Raw genomic sequence first — 22,933 nt, forward strand, 5'->3', positions numbered from 1 at the left:
AATTTGTCAAATTCTATATATTACAGGCAATGTACTAAGGGTTTTAGATTTTCATGTATTAACTCACCTTATCTTCACTATTTAAAATAGATAATGTTAGTATTCCTATTTTACAAATGATGACACTAAGGCACAGAATTGCTAAGTAAACTGATCAAGGTCAACACAATTAGTGGTAGAGCTGAAATGTGAATCCAAGTAGTGTGGCCCAGATACTGCACTTTTAACCACTACAATATACTTCCCCTTGGACTATGAAAATAAAATAAGCTACACATTTCAAGTACACCCCAATTTCCATGGTAGTAACTTAGACTTCTGAGGCACAATTTAATATTCTTAAGCGATAAGCAACTATATTTGCCAGATTCTTTCCACACCTAATCGTTTCCTTATAGGAAGTCAGACCTCAGGAGATGAATTAACAGTTTTGGCCATTAAGATACCATTTAATTTGCTGCTGAAGTAATGTGGTAATGCATTAAAGGTGCCCTTGAATGCAGGATGAGAAAAATAAGACTCTAAAATAGTGTATATAACCCCCAAGCAAAAGTCATCACTATAAGGGCTTTGTCAAATCCTCTCAGAGTATTAACTTTCTATTATGTACAAGACACTTTCTTAAGCACTGTTGTAATTGAAATTAGTTAATTTGGTCATGACAGGAGAAAATCTATCTGGTATCTCCTTACTGGAAAAATTCAGAAATAGCTGCAATACAAATAATGTTATGGTTAGGGACTTGAATTGGGCTATGGACTTTGAAATGTTTCATATTCTTTTTAATGAACTCCATTTTAGTACCAAAAATCTAATGTGTCATTTATTCTCCATCTCATTTAAGGCGGCAACTCTCATAAAAGGAGACATCAACTGTTTTCATTGCTTTCACCTCTTGTCTGTCCTGCCTGGATGCACTTATCTTTAAATGTATTCTTCAGGATGTGGTTAAGATTATATTCCCAAAGTGCATTGCATTATGTCACTTACCTCCTCAAAAGCCATTATTACTTCCAGATCTTACTCCAATCATTATTTCTATAATGAACTAAAAATTCCTGAACATGATTTTTAAAGTCTCTGCTGATCTGGTCCCAAACTATTCACCTAACTTCTCTTATTATTTACACTTTATTTAATCTCATGCTCTGCCCTAGTAGCTCCAGAATACTTGACATGTTCCATACATATTGTTATATTTTTCCACTTTTGCTTCTTTACTCATATGCTATGAGGGAGCACTTAAGGACATAGGTTCTATGGTGAGAATGCCTCGTTTTGAATTTCAGCTCTAATACTTACCAGTGATGTGATCTTGGGCAGGTTATTTAATCTTTCTGATTTTTTTTCTGTAAAACATTTTCCTCACATGTAAGGTGAATAATGATAGTATCTGCAACATAAGTTTGCTTTAAAGACTAAATGAGCTAAAGACATGACGTGTATGGAAAAATTCTTGACAGATAGTGAATGCTCAATAATCTTATATTTTATTGTTGATTTTGTTATTTTTATTTGTTATTTTATATTTATATTTAAATTTTATTTATATTTATTGTTATTATTATTCTTACAGCCCACAGTATTTTCCTGCCAACCTCACCTATTGATATTCTATGTTCCTGTCAAGGATCAGCTCAAATGCTACCTCCTTTGGAATTTTCCTCATATGTTATTAAACAATACCTCAGTATTTTGAGGTTAGTTATGTATTGGCTTCTTCACCTCTAAAAGATCACAATCTTTGCTGCACATAATGTATTATCTGGCACGTAGTAGGTGATCAATAAGTATATGTTGATTTGGTCAGAAAAATCTTGCAAGATTCCATGCTTAAGAGTTCCTTTGCATGTAGCTGAGAACCATAATACTAACAGTAATTTTTTTGCCTCAGGTTTTAATACATTCTTGTTGAAAAGCTCAGTAGAAGGGATATTATGTCATTTAACCTAGATGGCTTTTCCCCACTCCTTTTCAATCATCTACCCAGCATGCCACAAACTGACTGCCAATTCAAATATATGCCATGCGGGCATAGTTTTCTCATTGCCCAGATTAGATAAGATATGTCTATATGCTATATGACAATTTGTTCTGAGTCTGCTTTCTAATGGTAGTGCCTGCACAGTCATAATGCATTTTGTTTGTTGTATACTTATTCAGAAACAATTATGCCTAGGGTCCTTTGAAATGCTTGGGGTAGTGGGTTTCAAATAGTTCCTAACTATCCCACCAAGCAGCTAATTTACCAAGATTTCATTTAAAACACTAGTCTTCAGTCTCTACCTTTCTTTAATATAAGGAATAGTTGAAAGTTGACAAGTTAGTAGATGTTACAGATTTTATAGGACATTAAAGATGTGGGAATGAAACATGCTCCAAAAAGGTAACAATAATCATCTATCATTATCATTACATTTAATTAGAGCTAGAAAATAGACAATATGCTGTTAGTATAGGAAATTTGGAGAGAATAGCTTCATATCAGTCTTCCTAGTTGCAAAAAACATTTGAGGTGGACTATCTATTAAATCATATAGAATTAACTGGTGCCTGAACAGCCAAATTTAATGAACCTGTCTTTGTCAGTACTTTAATGCTTTTAGTTTAATTGTATCTTTTTCTTTATGTTGCTAAGTTTCCTTTCATTTATTCCCAATAGATTTTCCCTTTAGTTTTTTTTTTACTTTTTATTATTATTATTTTTTATTTTTTTACTGAAACCTCTAAATGTTGACATGAGAAAAAACATGAAAACGTTAGTGTTGGAGATTAAGTATCTTCTCTGCTCCTGTAATAGTAACTGAAAATTACCATTTTCCTATATTTTAAGGCCTAATTACCATATCTACTTTTCCCAGAAAAGTATGAGTGGGGTTTACTTTGATGTTTCTTATAGTCACAAATACATGTGTATTTACCTCAAGACTGTAAAGCTTGTTTTGGGGACCTTAAAGGTATATTTAATTGTTATTCTAAACATGACACCTCTTGATCTTTCACTTCTCTATTTTCTTACTCATCTGCCATAAAAAAGCTGAGGTCTACCCAAATAATGAGTTAATACCATTTTACACATACCCCCTGGAAATGAAGTGCTTCATACATAAAGCATTCCACAAGAACTTATGGTGAGATAAAAAAGGTAACTAAATCAAAACATAATAAATCTATGTAAGGCCTATAAGGACATAATAAGTTAGGCTATGGGCAAATGTGCCTAAATGTATCTAGCAACTTTCAAGATTTGTCACTGTGATATTACATGAGTAGAATTGACCCACTATCTCCCCCTTGTAAGAATTTGCTCTTCTTTCTCATTACTCAAAGTAAAATTAATTTTGTAAACTCTAAGTACCACACATATCTTGTTACATTCATTTCTAATGCAAATAACTTAAAATTGCAACTTCTCATAGCCTTCATTCAAAGGGTATTGGCATTTCAGTTGGTTTAGCAACTGTTATTGTTTTATATCTCTTTAAGGATGGACATAGGCATGCCAGTCTTTTAATAACAAGTTTCCACAAAAGTTCTACTGCATATACATAATCCATTTTGGCTGTAGAGAGATACAGAGAAGTCTTTGTAGGCCTTCAACCTATCACAACATGGAAAACAGTGGTAGAGAAGAGCAAACAAGAAGCTATCTTCTAAGAAGGGCATATTACTTGAAGAAGCTTTCATTTCAAAGTGACTTCAGGTATGAGAAAAAAAATTAGGATGCTCTTTAATGTATTATGGACAAATGGAGATGCATTACATAATGTTGGTATTCTGGGAGACCTGGATAGAAAAGGATAAATCAATACTTCATGTATATATAACTTCTTCCTTAAAGAAGCTCAAAGCCTTATTTTCTTCTTCATGTAAACAAAGTTAAAAAACTCGAAAATTCTGACTGAAAACTTCATTTTCTTTTAATGATTTTGTATAAATATCATATAATATTTCCTTCAAAATCCTAGTTAACAGTTCTGTGTATTTGACTCCAGTTTTACAGATATAATGCCTAGGATGCTAAATAGCGTTCAGATTTTTGAATGAGTAATGATATTTCCACATGCAGGGCAGAAGAAAAGCAATTTAGTTGAAAGCCTCTTTTCTTTCTACTGTGCATGTGTGCTTTACATTAGAATTTGAAAAATATAAGGAACAATACTTCACTTATTGACCTATGAGATTTCTAGCAAAAACAATCACCTGGGGACACAACTGAAAGCCAGAATTAAATGAATCACCTGAAACCAGCAAGTAATGGAGGCGGGGGAACAGCTGTTTTAGGTTTGGGTTTTATACTCTTGGAAGAGTACTCCTGTATAGAAAATTAAAGATATCGTTTTACTTAGCTTGGCTACTTGGTCACCAGGGAAAACATTATGCCTATCTTGCCTTAGAATGTATGGCCATTTTAGAGATACGAGCAGATGCTGTTTAAAACATATGTCCACAGCTGTGAAAATTGATAGCTAACTACACAGAAGAGAAAAAAATAACCTAACGTTTAAAATTAACATCAAACTCTACACATTAATTGACCACAATGATTCAATGATTCGTTTAATCATTCAACACATACATATTAAAAGAACATTTTGTACAAATGGAACAGCATGCACAAATATATAGACACATGAGAGCTTTGCATATATGGGTACAGAAAGGTATTTAGTGTGGCTAAATAAAGGGCATATTAGGGCAGGGGACTAGATGGGAATGACGATAGTCATAGGTTGAAGCCAGAGTGTGGAGGCCTTTAATGTTAGGAATTTGAATTTTATTTAGGGTCAATGAGAATTGGCCATAGGAAGATTTTACTTTTTTTTTTTTTTTAATTAAAGAAGCTTTTACATTTGAGAGTGACATGATCCGATTTATGTTTCAGAAAGGTCAGTCTGTGAAAATGCAAGGTAAGGTGGGAATATTCTATTTTCACTTATGTATATGTATGTATATAATATTCGTTCAGGTAATTGTATGCATAAATTGTCTTTGGAAGGATACAAAAACTGGTCATAGTAGATGCAATGGGAAAGAAAAATGAAGAACACATGTTTAGTTTTGGTGGGGTAGATTTACTTTTCTTTATAAGTTTAAACTTTTTAGTTTATTTTTTATTATATATTTATTTTTTTAAACTTTTTATGGTGATATTGGTTGACAGAATCCAATAAGTTTCAGCTGTACACTTTAACAGTAAGGCGTATATATATATTTACACTGCGTGTTCAACTCTCATAGTTAGATTTCATTCTGTCACCGCATATTTGACCCCCTTTACCCAGTCTACCTCGCCTCCCTCACCCCGTAACCTCTGATAACCACTAGTCTCTAGTCCATGTCCATGAGTCTCAATTTGTTTATCATGTTCATTTGTTGCTTTTAGGTTTATATCATGTGATTTTCAACTTTTTCTGTCTAGCTTATTTTGCTTAGCATGATTATTTCGAGGGCCATCCATGTTGTCGCATATGATAGTATTTCGTCTCTTCTTATGGCTGAGTAATATTCCATTGTATATATGTACCACGTTTTCTTTATCCAATAATCTATCATAGGACACTTCGGTTGTTTCCAGGTCCTGCCCATTGTGAATAATGCTGCTATGAACATCGGTGTGCAAGTATCTTTTCAGATATGAGTCTTTAAGTCTTTGGGGTAAACGCTCAGTAGAGAGATTGCTGGATCATATGGTAGATCAATACTTAATTTTTTGAGGAAATTCCATACTGTTTTCCATAGTGGCTATACCAATTTGCAGTCCCATCAGCAGTGTATGAGGGTTCCTTTTTCTCCACAGCCTCTCCAAAATTCGTTATTATTTCTCCTGTTGATTATAGCTATTCTAACAGGTGTGAGATGGTATCTCATTGTGGTTTTGATTTGCATTTCTCTAATAGCTAGCGATGATGAGCATCTTTTCAAATATTTGTTGGCCATTTGTATGTCCTATAGAGAGAAGTGTCTGTTCAGATCCTCTACCCATTTTTTGTTTGGATCTTTTGGTTTGTTGTTGTTGTTGTTGTTGAGTTGTATGAGTTCTTTGTATATTTTGGATATTAGTCCCTTATCAGAGATGTTGCTTGTAAATATATTTTCCCATTTGGATAGTTGTCTCTTTACCTTGCTGACAATTTCTTTTACTGAGAAGAAGCTTTTTAGTGTGATGTAGTCTCATTCATTTATTTTAGCTTTTGCTCCCCTTGCCTTTGAGGTCAAATTAATAAAATCCTCTTTAAATCCAAGGTCCTTGAGGTTAATTCCTATGTTTTCTTCTATGCATTTTATTGTTTCAGGTCTCATATTTATGTCCTTAATCTATTTTGAGTTAATTTTGCTGTGTGGTGATAGACAAGTCTAGTTTCATTCTTTTGCAGGTGGCTGTCTAGTTTTCCCAGCACCATTTATTGAAGAGGCTTTCCTTAATTCACTGTATATTTTTGGCTTTTTTGTCAAAAATCATTTGCCTATATAAATATGAATTTACTTCTGGACTCTCGATTCTGTTCCACTGGTCCATGGGACTATTTTTTTGGCACTACCATACTATTTTGATTACTTTCGCTTTGTAGTATAATTTGAAGTCAGGAAGAATGATGCCTCCAGCCTTGTTCTTTTTTTTCTCAGGATGGCTTTGGCAATTCTGAGTCTTTTGTGCTTCCATACAAATCTGATGATATTTTTGTTCTATTTCTTTAAAAAGTGCTGATGAGATTTTGATGGAAATTGCATTAAATCTGTATAATTCTTTAGGTAATATGGTCATTCTAACTATGTTGATTCTTCCAACCCAAGAACATGGAAAATCTCTCCATTTCTTTGTATCTTCTTTGATATCTTTTAATCGGGTCTTGTAGTTTTCATTATATAGGTCCTTCACATGTTTTATTAGATTTATTCCTAGATATTTTATTCTTTTTGTTGCAATTGCAAAAGGAATTATTTTTTCCACTTCTTTTTCTGATATTTCATTATTAGAGTATAGGTACACTATGGATTTTTGAACATTGATTTTGTATCCAGAGACTTTACTGTATTTACTTATTGTTTCTAGTAGTGTTCTTGAGGATTCTTTAGGATTTTCTGTATAGAAAATCATGTCATCCACAAATAATGACAGTTTGACTTCTTTGTTTCCTATTTGGATGCCTTTTATATCTTTCTCTTGCCTGATTGCACTCACTAGGACCTCCTACGTTATATTGAATAAGAGTGGTGATAGTGGACAGCCTTGCTTTGCTCCTGATCTTAGAGGGAAAGCTTTTAGTTTTTCACCATTAAGTGTAATGTTGGCTGAGTGTTTGTTATATATGGCCTGTATTATGTTAAGGTACTTTCCTTCTATACCGATTTTGTTAAGTGTTTTGATCATAAATGAATGCTGTTTCTTGTTGAAGGCTTTTTCTGCATCTATTGATATAATCATATAATTCTTATTTTTTAATTTGTTTATGTAGTGTATCACATTAATTGATTTGCATATGTCGAACCATCCGTGTGCCTCTGGAATGAAGCTCATTTGATTGTGGTGTATAATCCTTTTAATATGTTGCTGTATTTGGTTCACTAGTGCCTTTCAGGATTTTTGCAACTAGGTTCATGATAGATATTTGTCTGTAGTTTTCTTTTTTTGTGTTATCTTTACCAAGTTTTGATATCAAGGTAATATTGGCCTCATAAAATGAATTGGGAAGTATTGTCTCCTCTTCAATTTTTTGGAAGAGTTTGAGGAGAATAAGTATATTTTTGAATATGTGGTAGAATTCACTGGTGATGCCACCTGGTCCTGGACTTTTGTTTTTGGTAAGTTTTTCATAATTGTTTCAATTTTCATACTGTCGATCGGCCTATTTAGATTTTCCAATTCTTCTTGTTTCAATCTAGTAAGATTGTATTTTTCTAAGTACTGATCCATTTCTTTGAGGTTATTAAATTTGATATTATATACATTTTTATAGTATTCTTGTATGATCCTTTGTATTTATGCAGTGTCTGTCATAATTTTCCTTCTTTCACTCCTGATTTTGTTTATTTGTTCTTTCTCTTTTTTCCTTAGTGAGTCCAGCCAGGGGTTTGTCAATTTTATTTACTTTTCAAGGACAGCTTTTTGTTGCATTAATTTTTTCTATTATTTTTGTTTTCAATTTCATTTATTTCTGCTTTAATTTTGATTATTTCTTTCCTTCTGCTGACTTTAGGCTTCATTTGTCCTTCTTTTTCTGGGTTTTTTTTTTTAAAGATAAAGCATTAGATTGTTTATTTGCTCTTGTTCTTGTTTTTGAAGATAGGCCTGTAATCATATGAACTTATCTCTTATGACTGCTTTTGCCATGTCCCAAAAGTTTTGATATGTTTTACTATCATTATCATTGGTTTCCATGTATCTTTTGATCTCTCTTTTTATCTTTTCTCTGAGACAGTTATTCTTCAGTAGCATGTTGTTTAATCTCCATGTATTTGTGGTTCTTCCTGCTTTCTTTTTCCAGTTGATCTCTAGTTTCAAAGCATTATGATCAGAGAATATGGCTGGTATGATTTTAATCCTCTTATATTTGTCGAGGCTATCTCTGTGTCCTAGTATGTGGTCGATACTTGAGAAGGTTCCTTGTGCACTAGAGAAGAATTTTAAGCAGTTCTTTGGGATGGAAGGCTCTATAAATGTCAATTATGTCCAGTTGTTCGAATGTATCATTTAGAGATGTTATTTCCTTATTGATTTTCTGTTTGGATGATCAGTCCATATCCAACAGTGGAGTATTTAAGTCCCCTATTACGATAGTGTTTTGGTCTGTTTCTCCCTTTAGTTCTGTTAGTAATTGCTTTACATATTTTGAGGCTCCCTGATTGGGAGCATAGATATTAAGAAGTGTTATGTCTTCTTGGTGCATGATTCCCTTAATCATTATGAAGTGTCCCTAAGTATCTTTCTTTACCTTTTTTATTTCGATGTCTATTTCGTTTGATATTAGTATTTCTACTCCTACTTTTCTCTGAATGCCATTTGCTTGAAATATCATTTTCCACCCTTTCACTTTGAGTCTATATTTGTCTTTAGAGCTGAGATGTATCTCCTGGAGGCAGTATATGGTTGGGTTTTGTTTTTTGATCCATACTGCAACTGCGTACTTTTTTATTGATTAGTTCAGTCTATTATCATTTAGAGTGATAATTCAAATATGAGGTCTTCTTATAGCCATTTTTTGTTTTGTTTTCTGGTAGCTCGATGCTTCATTTGCTTCCTTGTCCTTGTTTTTCTGTTTTCTTTATTTTATTTGAGTTTTGTGGGTTTTCTCTTTGGTTCTTTTTGTTTTATGTTATATACTTCAGTTCTGAAGCCTTGGTGTGTGGTTACCATTATGAATATTAACAGGGTCATTATATATACACATGTCCATTTTCTTCTGCACATGCCTTATCTCCATTCCCCTCTGCGTATTTGGATCTGTGAATCCCCCCCACCCTTTTCAGTCATTGTTGTCTCCATTTGTCCCTATGTATGCTGAACGTTCATTACTATCTTGCTATAGCAATTCTCTTCTTAATGTTTAAGCTTATAATGCCCTGTTCTTAGTAGGGTTGCACTCCTGTACTTCTATTTGCTTGATAGTCACCTTAGTTCTACTTATGTATGTTTTTTATCATTTTGTTTTAGGCGAGCTGACCCCTTTCAGTATTTTCTGTAGTGCAGGACTCTTAGTGCAGAATTCCCTCAATTTTTGTATGTCTAGAAAGGTCTTTATTTCTTCTTCATATATAAAGGAGAGCTTAGCTGATTACATTATTCTCGGCTGGTTGTTTCTTTCACTTAATAGTTTGAATATGTGATTCTACTCCTTTATGGCTCGTAAGGTCTCTGGTGAGAAATCCGATGATCATCTAATGGGTTGTCCTTTATAAGTTACCGTTTTCTTCTCCCTGGCTGCCTTAGAATTCTGTCTTTGTTGTCGATTTTTTATAATTTTAATACAATGTGTCTTGATGAAGGCCTTTTTGTGTTGAGATAATTGGGTGTTCTGTTGACTTTTTGAATTCCAAACTCCAGCTCATTCCTTAGATTTGGGAAATTCTTGTCAACTATTTGTTTGAAAATGCTTTCTAGTCCCTGCTCCTTTTCCTTACCTTCGGTAATGCCCATTATTTTTATGTTTCCTCTCCTGGTGGTATCAGCTATTTCTTGAATTTCTTTTTCATTCTTTGGTTTCTCTCTTCTTCCTTCTGATTTATTTCTAGATTTCTGTCTTTGATATCACTGATCCTTTCCTCCATTTGGTCGATTCTATTTCCCAAGATTGCTATTTCATTTTTCAACTCTTGCAGTGTGTTTTTTTTTTAATCTCCAGAAGAACTATTCTGTTCTTTTTGAGGATTTCAGTATCCTTGCTCTGCTCATCTAGTTGTTGTTGTTTTTTTAATTCCTGAAATTGTTGATATGACTTGTTTCGGAACGCACTGAATTTTTTCAGAAGCACCATCCTTTATTATCTGTCATTTAAGTTGCATATTTCTATGTCTGTAAGCTTATTTTCTAGAATTTTTTCTCTTTCTTTCTGAGACGCCTTGTCACCTTGGTTGTTCATGGTGTTTAATGGACTATTTCCGTCTGGGAATTAATGGAAGTGTATTCTGCTGATTTTCCAGAAAGAAGATTTATATAAAAGTCTGTCTTTAGCCTGCTGCAACGAAGGCGCTTTTCTTTTGGTTTCCAGTAGATGGCATCTAAGCCTCTTGGATCCTTGCTTTATATACATCCTTAATAATGCCTTTTTATTTTCTTGTAGATGTTTAATCATGCTCACTACCCTCAGTCTCAGTCCCTGTCAGTGTTAGCGACAGTTTCGGTAGTGTTTGCTTAGATTCCCCTGGCAGTCCATGGTGTTCGGTCTGGGAGGATATGGGGGTATGGGACCTTTGGGTTGGAGTTGGGGTCTGCGGCTTAGCCTCAGTTTTGCAACCGCGGCCAGTAAAAGTCAACTTTTACTGTTGTTTCTCTCCCATCCCCACTTTTCTGTTTTCTGCCCTGACAGCTAGGTCCTGTCGCCGGCGGTGTGGAACTCACCACACTCTCTCGCAGGGCTGTTCAGGGAACTCGCTGCACCTTCTCCCTTCCCGCTTCTCCTACAGGGAGCTCCAGTGTCTGTGAGAGGCATCTTCTCTATTTCTTCCACTCTACCACCCCATACCTGGAGTTCTGACCTGTGGTAGCTCTTATGCACAGATCCCATGCTCAGATGTGCTGGTATGCAGTTTAGGGTTTTTTGCTGTTGTTGAGTTTTAGATGTTTAGCTTATTTTTATTTCAAGAGGAGAGATCTGGGGATGTTTCTCTCTCCTCCATGTTTCTCCAATCTTCGAGATTTACTTTTTACTGTCTACTCTTTGTACTATTTGATTTTTATTATGTGTCTTAACTTCAGTCCCCTGTAAGCAGAGCTCAAGGCTAGATTAACATGCTGATACTTTATTTGGGAAGGCAAGTTTAGAGATTTTAGGGTAAAGAATAAAAAAGGAAGTGAAGCAAGGACATGTATGAAGTAGTGTGAGGCAATGAATTCCTGAGCTGGTTTCTGCTCTGTCATGGGGCTGGTGCTATGAAGAGACACAGAAGGTTGTTCTCAGCACTGCCGTTACTGGACATTACCAGAAAGCTTGAAAAAAGAAACTGCTTCTTGCAGCAATCTTCTTTAGGCAGAAGTGATAAGGGAAAGGGAGTTTATCTTCCTGACTCATTTATTGGTTAGGTTTACCTCATGTGGAGCTAATACCTGATACTTCCAGGTTGCATTATCCAGACACTGAAAGGCCACACAAGAAGCCAGATGTGGCATTTCATCCATGTCTAGAAATGAAGAAATGGCTTGCTATATTTAGTCTTGGAGTATGAGATATGATAGATAGATAGGTCATGGGATTTAACTTGGATTCTGGCGAGTTCAGTGAACTCTAGAAAGAGGGTGGCTGTACAGTCTAAGAGCTGGATAAACATATTTGGAAAGCAAGCTGTTGATGCTATTTGAGAAGGTGCACAGATTAGTATTCAGAACACTTTTTAAAATGTATCATTAAAAAATTACTTGTAAAATCAGTATGCTTCTTCTGGTAGTGGTGTGAAAGTTGATTTGAAAAGAGAAAGAATAAAGGTGTATTATCTAGTTAGGGGAGGATATTGTGGTTGTTTCAGTGACAACAACTAAAGCAGTAGAAGTAAAGAGAGATCTAATCCATATTCAGAAAGTAGTATCTATAGGACTAGGTCACTTGAGTGGATGTAAGGAATAGGACAGAAGATGTTAAGAATGACTGTAAGGCTTATGAGTTAGATTATCGGTAAGGAAAACTGGAGAAAGAACAGCTGGATTTGGTTTGTGAGGGAAGATAATTTAGGTCAGCTTTGTCCGTGTTGAATTGAAGGTGACAGAAGATAGAAATATTTTGATAAAGGTACCCTGTTTATAGTTAGAAATATATACCTAGAGTTCAAAAGAGAGATCAAGGCTGGAGAGATATCTTGGGTCATATGGATATGTTACCATTAGGATGATCTGAGTTCTGGTAACACGCAAGTCTCAGTTCTTATTACAGACAAAGAAATGAATTTCCACTCAGCAACAGTTATGAGAGGTAAACTTATTAAAGGGACATTTTGAAGTAGAAACAGGTCATTTCTAAACTGGCTAACAGTGTGGAAATGAGGGTACGCACCCAGTGAGGAGCGGGTTACAGCAAGGAAAAAGAGTTGTAATCCCGTGGAAGGGGGAGGTCTGTATTATATTAGGGCTGTGATGGGTAGTTACAAAGGCATTCCTAGGTGATTGGTGCATGAGATCATTTTGATCGACACTTGGTTGCTGTATAACTTTCTACCTACTGCACATGTGCTTACTTAGAATTCAGTAGGCTGACATTGTGGGCTGGTTAGGGTAGTACCTTCTGCACAAGAGTCTGTGTTCAGATTACATCATCCAAAGGTTATGCACCCCCTCCCAAGTCCTTTGTCTCTCAGGATGCAGGAAGGATTCTTTAACTACCAATGGGGTGTTCTTTGGGCAGTCTCTAGGCTATCTCTTGGCTGGGCCTCCATTCCATTGTTTCCCTGTCACTCATGTCTGACTAACTACCTAACAGATATACATGGTAAATAAATTTGAGTTGTTTGAATCTGAGAGAATGGTATTTTCAATATCCTCTGTTTAAAAGGCAGAGATACAAGCACTATGTTTTAGGAATGCATCCATCAAAATGATCTGTCCCAACACAATAAATACATTAGTTTTATTAATTAGAAACATAGAAGCCACACTACCAGTAGTCGGTCAACATATATTGAATCCTCATCTTGTAGAGATCACTATCCTAAGTGTTCAGAGGTAATAATAGAGGAAATGGTAGGGAAGATACTTTGGCATATGCTGACAATATAAGGCAAAGACAAGTTAGATGCATCAAACAGAGACAATAATCACCTCATAAAAACTACCAAAGACACCATGAATCAAACTTGTATATCCCTAAAGCAACAAAAACATATATTCATAGTAACCACAAATATATCTTATGTTAAAAAAGGAAGTTATTTATTCATCTGAATAGAGTTGTTTTATAACCTATGTTTAATATATAATAAGTATACCACTGGTAGCAGTATCTTGATCAATCATAAATTATCTTTCCTCAGATCTAGAGGGTCCAAGTGGAGACAAGTATAAACATCAGCATTTTCAAGCCAAATGTACACTGATGGGAAAACTGGCTTTAAAATAATAAATTTTGTTGGTATAGATAATAATCTTGGGTAATTCAAGACTATAAGAGCTGACTATTTTTCCTCTGAACTAAAATGATCATCATTTATCAAATATTTACTATGTGCAGGACATTCTGTTCAGTACTTTAAAAGAGTTATCTCCTTTAGTACTTATAATTACTCCAAGGTAAAATATATATATAAAATATGTATATATATATATATATATATATATATATATATATATATATATATATATATATTATATATATAATTGAATATATATATTATTGAATATATATATATTATTCCCATTTTACAGTGAGGAAACTGAGACTCAGAAAGGTAAAGTCATTTTCCCAAGGATATGCAAAAGTGATAGTCATGTTTAAAATTGTGATAGCCATTACTAGCACCCTCCAATATATTCAGTTCTCTTTTCATTCCAGTACACAGAGGATTATACTTGAAATTAGAAGAGGCCATATGACTAGCTCTGCCTAATGTAATGAGATCGAAAGTGACATGTCAGTTTCAGGAAGAAGAATTCAAATGCTTGTGCTCAATTCTCCAGCACTGTCTTTGCATGTTGCAATGGACCCAGGAGTTTTGTATTAGGATTACAGCTTTTTAAGTTGGTAGAGCTTCCATCAGCCTGAAAAAGGATTATGTGGAGCAGGCAGGGTTCCTCAACCCCTTGCTCCCCACCTTGTGGTCAACATACATTGGATAAGCAACAATAGCAAGAAATAAGCTTTTACTATTTTATTGAAGCCACTGAGATTTTGGAGTTTGTTGATACCACAGAATAATGTGGCTTGTCTTGATTGACCAAAAAAAAAAAAAAGCTATATATTTTTGCTCTATATTCTGTCCTCTGTGCATTATGCACCACCACTTTTTTGAACTGACTATTTTATAGCCTAAGTACATCACATAATTATTCCTTTTTAAATTTTTTTGACACAATATTTGGTTTCTTATTATTTTCGTTTCTTAAATGGTGACTATTACAGAGTCTAGACTTAGGTTTCTTCAATTAAGTTGAGACAAATCACAGTGTCATTAAGAAAATCACCTTCCATTTACAGAATCTGCTGCAAATGCATGAACGTTAAATCATTTTATGTCATGTATGAAATCTGAAAGCTTCCAGGAGAAATACGTGTTTGTCTAGGGATCCAACTTTCTATTTAACCTGCCAAAGCAAACTGCAGGCTCAACAGTGCTTGCTGCATACATGTATTTTGCCACATCCCTGGGACCTGGATGTGTCAGTATATGACTTAAAATGGAAGTTGATCTTCAGCTAATTGACAAATTCAACAGTAAGTTCTGTACAAAAGTAGTCACAGTCCACAAGAACATTGGTGTTTTTCTTGAAATATAACATGACATTTTGGGGACTCGGCCAAATTATATGCTCCTCTCTTGATGCCTGAATGCACCCTAAAGAGCATCTTGAATAGTGAAATGAAAATTAAAGTGGTTCTGTGCTCCTGGAACTGAGTTAAGACCCACATTTAAAAATCAAATGTATGTCAGTGGACTAGACTTAACTGAGGGAAACTACTCAATTATGATTCATCTAGGTTTGACCATAATGAATAAATGTATTGTGGGGCACAGCCATTCTGATGGTAACTTTTAGTATCAATTGTCAGGCTAAATTTCTCTATTAGCCATCATGATGTGAGTGTATTTATTCTAGCACTGTTTGGCATGACAGTTACAAGGTTTCTATAGGCAACTCTACCCAAGGAATAAAAGAATCAAGTCATCTTCCTTGTGGATTTGACTTTAAATGTTAGTGGATCTAACTTTATTTTGCAAGTACATTAGAATACCAAAGAGTCAAGTTTTGAGAAACAGTTTTAAAATCATGCTAAACAAATATTTCCAGTTAAAATCTTACTTTAATTAAATTCCTGCGAATAGATCTGATTCTAGAAAAATCATGTTGCTTTCATTAGGAGAGTAGTGTTATCTTCATCTCCTTTAAATTCCAATTTGACTTCATCTAGTTTGTTTTCATATTTTTCCTTAAAATATTTTTTAACTGAATATCATCTTGTAATTCAATCTTAAGGCTCCGATAATGTTAAAACACCGGAGTAAAGTTTGTGTGATTTAGAAACAGCTACAAAATTCAAAGTTTGAATTGCAATCAAAGTATTCTTTGGGGGCTCAGTGATATCTGAAACATTATTCAAGGCACATTTATAGGTAATTAATCATTTTAATATTTGTCTGGAACATCTCTTATGCATCACTTTAAATCTCTCAGCCTCATCTCTAACTCCAGCCACATCTGTGGCAATCAGTATTCTATAGCCTTTGACCAACTTGGCACAGATGAAACCTAACAGCACCCTACCTCTATACTGCACTAAATGTCTCTTGATTTTTGCTCTGTGCTTCTCTGTTACCACAACACAGAACTTGCTCATTACTGACACAAATGCATCCTGAAAGGGCACAGAAATTAAATCTTTATAGAGTGGGCTTTGACCAACTGGGAATGAAATTTAATGGATAAATGCTTCCCCCTCTCTTCTCCTTAGTAGACCATTCTGAGAAACACTTCTTAAGTATTCTCAAATGCTTTAGCAGGAGCCAAAAATCAGTCACCTATTGGAGTTGTTCTTGAACTGGCTTTCTCTTCCTCTCTCTTTCACTCTCTGTCTCTCACTCCTTCTCCATGAATCACAGTCCCAAATAAGCCATTATCTCTTGCTTTATTTTAGGGAAACTGAGGCTAAGACACTGTATAAATTCACTAATTAAATTTACATGAATTCCAAATCATTATCAAGGTTTACTTCATAATATGTATGATAGAAAACATACATATTAACCCCCCTGAAATAAATCTATGACTTATCAACTGTTCCTAGAAGAAAATTAAATATATTAGAGAGAGAACAAATTTATTCAAGATAGATGGCAACATATACAAAAGACACTCAATGATGACATGCACATACCACAGAGTCCTTGGCCTCACTCATTCATTCATTCAATATTTATTGAGTGTGTACCAGATGCCAGCACTATGCTGGATATTAAGAATACAGAGGTAAATATGGCACATATGGTTTCTGTCATTAGGGAGCTTACAATCTATAGATTTTACAGTTGTCAATCAGAGATACATATTAACCCAAGAAATATGATTAGCAGAGGAAAAATAAAATTTTTCCCTCAGAACCATTTCAAGCCTCATCTCCAAATAACTCTGGAAGTAAATACATAAGTAGAGGCCACAGAAGGGAGAATAAGAATAGTTATTACAGCCAAGAGCTCATGCCAATAATAAAGTAAGAAAGTTTCCTGATTATAGTCACTGAAGTAATTTCCTATTTGATCTTAGTGTATCATGACTTTAACTCTTCTCTGATAACTTTATTTGTAAATGGTCCTACGCATGGATTCCCTTGCTGCATTTCCTCCCAACGAAGTTCTCACCAGGCTATTGCTAACTTTGACTCAGAGAACTTAAGCTCAATGAGGTGTTCAACACCTACACTTTACTCGCAGCTTTGCAAAAAAGAAGGCAATTACTCAAGAAACTGCTTGAAGGAGGAAAAGAAAACCTGACCCTTTTAAGACTTTACATGGTACTCTAACTATCCAGATTAATTTAGGTCTAGGTTTGAAATACCATGTAAGTTATGGATCTTTGCTCTGGAGTTCACTATCATTTTTTCAAGCTTCAAGGACTGACATCTCACCTTAAACTCATGTGACTAGATGTGACTAACATTGTTCAGTATCTCAGTATGTTAGGGCATTTATATCTCCTTCTAAGTGTTTAATCTGAGGGCCTCTGAAGAGCTCACAAAGCAAGGGGAAACAAAAAAGGAACAAGGAAATGGTTTTAAAGATAATATATTAAATTTTATTTAAATAATGACTACCCAGATTACTTAGGAAATGAGGCTTTCTTGTTGCTGATCTTTATATTTATTGGAAATATATTTATTGGACTCAAAGGCCATAAAAGCTGCTGGCTAAGCCAGCTACAAACACATGTCCAGAAAGTACTGCCCATAACTTCAGCCTCATTATACCTTCATTATAATACCATGACTATGCTTGGAAGTTCATGAATTTAATTATAACGGACTGAATTCTGAATAAGCACATGTGCAGTATGCAAAGCTTTATATAGCAGCCAGGTGTCAGTCAAGGTAACATCACATACAGATCATCTAGAACCTCCTATCACGGCCCAAATGTAAACATACCTTCTCATTTTTGCGCTGTTATAGCTCTCCTTGCTAAAAACCTACTTCTCCCTTTGGGGCTTATTGTCCTATCTCTTCACCTCCCAAATTACACAGGGTGCTAGGTGCAGCCTTCCCTAGCGTGGCCCATCTCCTGCTAAAATGTACTTTCAATAAATCTTATTTTTTCTAAATTTCGCCAACCTGTAATTCTTTGCTGTGTTGGAGGCGAAGAACCGAGAGACAACACACAAGACCAACGTCCTCCTCATTCTCCCCTACACTGCTGAGGCAACGCCGGATTTCACATCACTCCAGTGGTAACAATACCAGTTATAAGCCACTGTGCTAAATGCTTTACACAATTAATGTTATTCAAACCTCAGAACAAACCTGTAAGGCAAGTACCATTATTAGCTACATTTTACATGTGGCTCAGAGAGGTTACAGTGGAGATCTGACATGTAATAATTGGTATCTTTGAAAAATGGAACAGAAATTACCCATAAATTACAAGATATAATAAAACTTTTCTGGAAAAACTCAGACATTGTGAATCAAAAGGGTTATTGAAAAAATATTAGAAAATGCTTAAAAGCAAGATATCACCTCATAAAATTATTCAAGGACAAAGAAAGAAACTTACAAGTATTCTGACAAAAGAAATAGATAACTTACAAAACAAACAAAAACAAAAAATCTCAGGCTAGCCTAGAAATTCTCATTAACACTGCATTCAAGAAAACAATGGAGCAAATCTATGAGTTGTGGAGTATAAAATGCTATAGCCCAATAATTCTGTATCCATCTAGGATGTTGTTTATTTTAAAGGTTAAAGAAAAGCATTCTCAAATATGTAAGAACTCAAGGATTTTAGCCTCTATTCACACTTTTTGAAAGATTTTGATAAATGTTCCCTGTTAATATAAAGTTCCACTTTACAGGAGAAAACATATTTTAGGTACTTTCCTGGAGGGTCAATGTGTAGTGCTCCAGAAAAACTGCCCTTGCCAAAGAGGTTTTTATTGTAATTCTAGTATTAGAAATTCCTTTAGGTTAAAGTGTGACTCTTTTAAAATCGAAATACTTCTGGGAAGGCTAACATATTAAGCATTTCACAATCATTGACAACATCTTAATGAATAAGTTTAATTGACCAAATATTTCCCTTTTAACAGCTAAGCTGAGGTCAGGTGTACCTGCTGCATAAGATTTTTGATGTGGTTAGTAGAATGTTTTTGAAGGAAAGTAGATGGAATAGCCTGAATGGGTTGTCAAGCAAAGCCAGGAAGCATGTGTGTGCCCTGAAGACAAAGTGACTTATTGAGAGTTTTGCTTAAAACAAGCTGAACGCAAGATGATGAATGTAGAAAATTGAGCAAAATTTGGACTGAATCCAAAACACACACTGGAATTTACTTTTAAACATGATTCCTTCATATTGTTATCTGTGATTTGCTTTAATAATCTTCCTCAAAAAGTACAGTTCACAGAGTTTTGTTAACTGAGGGTTCAGTTAAAAAAAAAAAAAAACTTATTTGAAATTATCCTTTTTGGGAGCTTGTTTGCAGATTCTAGCATGAGAGCGCAGCTACTCATATACCCTTGACCGAAGAACGGTATTCTCCTCTATCCGGGAAGGTCGTCCTCTTCAACTGAGCGCCAGCGCGAGGCTTGGGGAGGGATGCATATGGAGCGGATGAGGGAGGAAGGGGACACACGTCTAGTCAGCCAGATCAGCCGAATTAACCCTGGCCATCAATGGGGTGACGCAGCCTGATCACCCTCACATCCTTCTTAATTCAGTAAAGGAAATTTATGCTCAGGTTGAACTATAATTGATTTTAAGAATAGTCGAAAGAATTTTTAAAAATACTACTTTTTGTGTATTTTGTACTAACATTAATTGATTCCTCCTTTTCATCTTATATTTAGCTAAGGCACAAAACAATTGTAGGTTTGTTAGCTTTGTAAGAAATTAAATATAACAGTATATGGATGTGGACATTCACGCCTGTCACACATTTAATGTAGCAACAGGACTGAAAAAAAAAAAGTCTAAAAGGTGACCCTGTCTCCCTAGTATTTAAATTTTAGTACTTAAACAATTTATTGCATTCTAATGAATATGTAAAATAGAAATTTCACTTGGAGCCCTATGGAGTTGTATGACTCCCAACAGCTTTGAAAGAGAAAAAGAAAAGTATTGGTTCATTAAAGAACCCAGAATTTAAATGAAGCCCTCCTAGATACTCAGCACCAGATCACATCATAATGTTCAGAAGGCTCAAAATTATGTATAGACAATATTAGAGGTCAGCTCTAGCAGAAAATGTAGTTACTGCATTGCGAAAAACCATATTTGCTGAATTAAAAAAGAAGCCACTGTATTATTCACAAAGAGAAAAACAAACAAACAACAGAATCCTAACTGGCATTCCACCACTGTTCCTAAGATGTCTATTTTCTAGGTTCTTTCATGTAAGATGTGGAATAGTACAATGGTTAAGCACATGGGTTCTGGAGCCTGATTGCCCCACTTATGTCATTTCATAGCTGTTTGCCATTGGGCAAGTTTCTTAACTTCTCTTTCCCTCAATTTCCTCATCTGTAAAAAAAGGGGAGATATGAATACTAACCTTTTATTGTTTCAAGTATTAAACAATTAAGAATGTATAAAGTTGTTGAACAATATCTGCCACATACTAAGTACTATATGTGTTAGCTATTATCATTTAGAATTGACCATGATACTTCTTAGCAATTGTTATCTTGATGCTTAAGTTGTAATGCTTTATATTGCATTTTACAAGTTTTAACCTCATTAATACACCAATGACATCTATGCTTTCCAGTTAAGATGAGATTTATCATTATTTCGGCTATCAAAAAATTAATCATTATAAAATTAACTCAATTATCCATGAAAAGTCAAATGACACCAAAGCTTCATTAACGATAGCTATGAGGAAAAGGCAGAAGTTAGGATTATCTCAGGGTTAACACCTTGAAAAAGATGGCCAATATCATAATGTTTGCTAATAAGCAGTTTACTTCCAAGGAAGTATTTACTTGGGGGTAAAATAAAAAGGAGCAATCTAGATGGTCATATGCAATGACTTACAATAGATTTCCTTTTTATCAGTTGGGGAAAATTCAAATCTAGAATGTTAAATACTATTTTCATTGGTCATTAAGGCAATGAAATCATCATGAAATTCGAATCAGGTCAGTTAAACCATTTATAGACATCTAATGAACTGTACTCAGTTCATCTACTGATCTAAAAAAAATCATTTTTGTCCCACCTACAATCTATGGTAACAATTGCCCTTAAGGCATCTTCTTAGGTGTGTCAAATAAGAGAAAATGGCATATTCATAGCCTTAAAAGCTATGACATGTTTTTCATACCTCATTGTTAGATAATCTAATTAATTCATTAGTACAACACTGTAGTTCTACTAGCTTCAGGGCATCCTTTTATGACACAAAGGATTTAATATTACAGCAGGAGGGTTTGTTGCATTATTTCTTAGTCCCATAGTACCTAAGAAAGACATAAAGAAATGATCCATTACCAGAAATAAGTCTTACTATTAGCCTGTTATGTACAAATATGAACTTGACGGATGGTACAACATATTTATTTTTCACCTATCAACCTATACAGAATCTTCCTTGATCATTCTGTATCTTCCTAAGATCCTCCAACTCACTTTCCCTATCTTCCTCTACTTTTTCCTCATAACTGCTTAATCTTTACCTTTCTGCCTCCCTGCTCCTATTCCACTATTCTGACTTTATCCTGAAGGGTGCTGCCAGATACTTTTCGGTACTGAGTTTCTTCCTGGATCATTTTGAAGGAGTGGCATTAAACTCCTAAGATCCTGAGCACCTTAGAGGCTTTATGCTCAATATTATGCCATATAAACAAAGCTTTCACTTGCAATATTTTTAAGGCGTTATAATACTGGAGTTAATAAAGTAGGCAACAGAGTCAGACTGTAGGGGTTTGAATCTTGGCTTCCTCACTTCCAAACTGTGGCCATGGCTAATTACTCAACCTCTATATGCCTCTCATCTTTCTCTGCTATAAAAGAGGGATAGTAATACTACCTACCACCTCATAAGATTGGTGTGAGGATTGAATTAATACATGAAAGAAGGATTGATTAGTGCCTGATACATAGTAAGCAGCCACTCAATAAATATGATCAATTATTATTACTGCTGGCTGAGGAGCCCAAAGATCTCATGATACTTGAGTGCCCCCAAAGTAACATCTTATACAGCAGGCTGAAATTCCTACCCAACACTCATTTAATGTCTTAAGTACCATTCTCACAGGCCTTCTTACTACCTAGTAAGAGCTAATTTATCTAATCAATTAATTGTTTTTTCTGACTAGAGATGATTGTCATCGGAGAGTTAATGTTATTTCTTATGGGGAATATTTGCTGTTAAGAGTTGTCTTTTGGAGACAATGCCTTACGAAAAAGGAATAGCCAGTATAGGGTTCAGTAGCCATCTCTATGTGGAAATAGCTCTGTTTAGAGATTGAGGCATTACTGTCTTTACTTCAGAGAATGAGATTTGCAAATTGTCACTGAAGAAGTTCTTTCATCTCAAGTGCTGCGTTTTCAGGTAAAACAAACTTATCAGGTGAGATTAGTGCCTCAGTCACAGGATCTAGAAAACAAACAAACAAACAAACAAACATGGTTTACCATGAGAAGAATCATATGATTTCTGTTCCACACTCCTGTTATTAAACCACTTGATTCTGTCAAATCTTTGTTCACAATGTCTGTTGCATCTGTTGCATCTATGTTTTTCTTTTTTTTTTAATTAACGCAGTGGTCTAATTTAACCCTCTCTCTCCAGTTTTCCTCTCATCCAATCCATTCTGTGTGCCTCTGTCACATTCATCTTCCCAAATCTCTACTTCAAGTAAGTTACTCT

This window comes from Pteropus medius, unplaced genomic scaffold (genome assembly GCF_902729225.1).
Source record: "Pteropus medius unplaced genomic scaffold, Ma_sr-lr_union100, whole genome shotgun sequence".
Classification (NCBI taxonomy): Eukaryota; Metazoa; Chordata; class Mammalia; order Chiroptera; family Pteropodidae; genus Pteropus; species Pteropus medius.